The sequence below is a fragment of the Squalius cephalus genome, assembly GCF_949319135.1.
Source record: "Squalius cephalus genome assembly, chromosome: 9".
NCBI classification, from domain to species: Eukaryota; Metazoa; Chordata; class Actinopteri; order Cypriniformes; family Leuciscidae; genus Squalius; species Squalius cephalus.
Window position 1 is genome coordinate 37,607,766 of NC_137130.1, and position 4,106 is coordinate 37,611,871.

General features: G+C 36.1%; 1 long non-coding RNA gene across 1 annotated transcript; it reads right to left on the minus strand.

Moving 5' to 3' along the window:
• Window positions 1-657: 657 nt before the first annotated feature.
• Window positions 658-2,693, minus strand: LOC307164145. The gene is made up of 4 exons (XR_013822222.1): window positions 2,646-2,693; window positions 2,131-2,170; window positions 1,557-1,631; window positions 658-1,466 (listed from the first exon to the last, which is right to left on the minus strand). It is a non-coding gene; the product is annotated as an uncharacterized lncRNA (long non-coding RNA).
• Window positions 2,694-4,106: the final 1,413 nt, after the last annotated feature.

Genomic DNA, 4,106 nt, shown 5'->3' on the forward strand with positions numbered 1-4,106 from the left:
CCCTGGCATGCCGTATACAGGCTTGGCATGCCTCCACACCTTTGTCACCACAGGCAAGTCCCATGGCTTGCAGGAGATTTACCCTACACTGTAAAAATTAAAGGTGCCTGGAGGAACCTTTTGGGGTTCTTCACTTTGCCACACCGGCGGAACCGTCTGTAGATCCTCTAGGCACCCTTTAAAAAGGGCCAGTTCTCTGAGGAACCACACAGGTTTCCTGAGGAACTCTTAAATGAAGCACTGTGTGGAACCACTGTGGGTGCCTCCAGGAACCAAATTTCTATTATTTTTATTTTTTTTGTATTAAATTAATTTCATGTTGTTACTACGGTTACCATAAACTTCTATTATAATAAACAAACTGAACCAAATACAAAATAAGAATTGTTTATTACATATTTTAGATCCATTTTAATACATACACTTCAATGCACTTGGGGAAAAAAGCTAGTAATAGATTAATATCAATGAATACACAAAAAATTGTATAATACATAAGTGACATGAATAATCAACCATGTGTATACAATAGGCTACACAAGAAAAGACATCTCAACAAAATACACAGAAAACACATGTTCCATGTAATAAATCAATGTAAAAAATTTAAATTGACTAATTAAAAATGTCCATCCTCACTTAATTTTAAAACGTGTTTCAGTTCGCTTAAGTCTGACGCTACTGTTTCCAAGTCCAAAAGCTCTCTCAGATGCCAAAAACAAACAACAGTGCTAATATGCACTCATTGTTCTGTAATATTCCTGACATTTATGATCCTAACCTTTATATCTATTCCGAAATCTCAGATGGTTAGTTATTCAGCTATTTTGAATGATAAAATGTTGAAGTCTGGGATGCCGTGAGACTGGAGACTGTAATGTATACTATGGCTTTTGAAAAGCTTAAATGTGTGACTTGAATCAACAGTTCCCATAAATGGTTGTTGAGTATTCTCAATATCTAGAAACAAGATAAAGGAAGTAGAGTAGAGGCTTCGACCCGGAAACAGTATTCCTTTTGTCACAACAAGCAGAAAACATTTTCCATTTGAACAGAGTTAAGGTGCAGTAAAATTATCTGTTGTTCTGTGAATGTTCACTGGTGAATTCAGTCATTTCAATAAGAATCCACACGATCAGCAATTTTGTGTGGTTCTTCATACATTACATTGCTACACTGCTGACAATGGTCAATGGACCTTTTTGCCTGTGTAATTTCACGAAATTCACAAATGTGACGCACCTTTACTCACTGCAACATAAAATGCAATCAATTATAAAATCTTCACAAGGGACATGTGAAGTACTTAACGAGTTAGAAAAGTGAAAAGGTGCATCAGCTTCATTTTCTGTTTGTTTTTCCTCTTTTCTGGTGGATGGTCCAGGCACTTCAATGATTTTCAGGTCTACAGCAGGATTTTTATTCTTGTTCAAACTTCAAACTTTTATTTCAGTTTACCGAGATCCCTGCAAAGTACAAAATTTACTGTTAGTAAGGTTATTAAAGTGATAGTTGTGAAATTTAAATAATTTCCTCAGCCTTGTGATGTTCCAAACCTGTTTGACTTCCTGTCTGTGGAACCCAAAAGCAGATCTCAGGCATAATGCAACCCCAGTCACCGTCCGCTTTCACTGCATGAAACACAAGAAGAAAAAAATCTGTGTAAATCATTCATGAAACCATTCTTATGTACACTTGTCTAGTTCAATTCAATGCAACAATTTATGTAAAAATGGTTAAGCTCCAAAAATGTCCCAGAAAAGATCCTAAAAATAATCAATGAATTCACAACTCATGTGTTATGGTTTGTGTTGTAAGTCTTATGAAGCCATTTAATAGCTTTTTCCTTTTTTTTTGTCGAAAAAGACCAAACTTGAAGTTATAATTCAGGGTTCAAATGTCTTATATTCAAATGCATATGATTAAGGTATAGCCTATAAAAAATGCATAGCATTATTGGCTCCAAACCTGTGATATTAGGCTACATGAATGTAACATGAATGAGATTTGAGAGCATGAGGGAAGATTTTCAGAGAATAACTGATTAAAAAACAAGTACACAGTCAAACAATACAATTGCACACAGAGTTCATAGTAATAAAGTACTTGCATGTGGTGCAGGTAACTTACTGTAATTCAATGTTGCCACTGAAACATTGTACTGGTTGTTCTGGGGAAACAAAATAACAAAGCTGATTATTCACAACATAGTATTTATTATGACCACTAAATGGATTCAAAATGGTATTTGAGAGAATGAGGGCACCTGTAGGCTGTAGTAAGTAAAGTTAGGCTAAACAAAAACAGACCAAACTATATTAACCTGCTTTTGTTATTCATAACAAACGCCAATGACAAAATAAATTAGTTAGGCTATATCAGCAATTTGAAGACACAGTTGTACAGAATGTTAAATTGAATGACTAACTTTAAATCAATTTAAGACAACATGTCAATAATTTCCATTTGTTCATTAGATCAACGTAACATTAGTTAGCATCGCGGCTAAAACCTTCATACCAGATACTGTACAATAAACGAGTGGTAAACACTGTAAAAACGTAGTAATGTATAATAAATTTAGTTTATATATGTGTGTTTGAATATATAGTGAGTATTTATATTTCTTTGGCGAGTTTACAAACCTTGTAACGGAGAGCCGAACAAACGGCCGAAGATGTGGCAGACTTTGATGAGGAGAGCCGTTACTTTCAAACTCGATGACGTCGATCAGCTGAGCTTTGTTGCGCGCGAGCAGCGCGAGCGTCACTGAAGCGACGACAGCACAGGAATAGCAGCAGTTTCGTGACTGAATAAAACCTTTATCCTCCTGGTTCTTCTTCAAATAATAATTTATGAAGAAGTAAAAAATATTATTTTATTACTATTATTTATTCAATAATAATTAATTAATTTTTATTATTAATATTATTATTTTTTAGTGTTGTTGTTTAAGGTTTAAATTAATCAATAAAATAGGCCTATACTAAATAAATGTAAGCAACCCAGGTGAAAAAGACGTAGCTAGGCTACTGTTAAATGTATTAAAATGCATTAAAGTAGGTTATATTTGTATTGAAGGCCTACTAAAAACACACTCAAGTACATTTTTAATATTAGCCTACGTATTTTTCAACTGGGTATGTATACTGAATCAAACTTAAGTAATAGGATAATATCATTCTGGCCTCACTGAACCATTGGGTTCCTCCAGATGCTGGCTTTAACATAAGAGATCCGGAACCACTTAAATGTTAAAAGATCTTCCAATAACCCTTTTATCACATTTAAGTTCCTCTATTTTCCCCCAAAGCACTTCGAGGTCTCATGGTAATGAAAAGGTGACTCCAGAACCTCTGAACTAAATACAAAGTGCTTAAAGGATCCCATAAGTTCCAGCAAGAACCTCAAATATTGGCAATGCTCCTCCAGTAACCCTACTATAGGAGAAAGAGCTTTGAGGCACTTAAATTACATTTTTAAGTTCCTTGAGTATCCTACAGGATATTTGAGGCTCCTTTAGTTTTTACAGTGTAGTGTAAGGTTGGCGTTCATATACCTTCCACCGCCATGAGGAGAAGAATTCCTCAATGGGGTTCAGGAAAGGGGAGTACGGTGGAAGGCAAAGATTGATAAAACCTTAGTTCATATTGAACCACTCTCTAACCTGGAGGGCTCTGTGAAAACTCACATTGTCCCAAACAACAACATAGATGGGATGCTCATCCTGCTGCCCTAACAGAGCATCTCGCATGTGATTGAGGAAAATGAGAAGCTGGTGAGTGTTGTAGGGCCCCAGGTTGGCATGATGGTGGACAACCCCATGATTGCTGATGGCAGCACATAATGTGACATTGCCACCACGCTGCCCAGGAACACCAACAATGGCCCGATGGCCAATCACATTACGGCCTCTCCTTCTCCTTTTGGTGAGATTAAACCCAGCTTCATCCATGTAGATGTATTCATGGGGTCTTTCCATTGCATCCAGTTGAAAAACCCTCTGTAGACATAGATATAGTTTTGTAAGTGATACGGAAAAAGTGATTTAGGCCACTACAGTAAATCACTACTTAGAGTAATCAACATTGAATGTGTCTGGATAT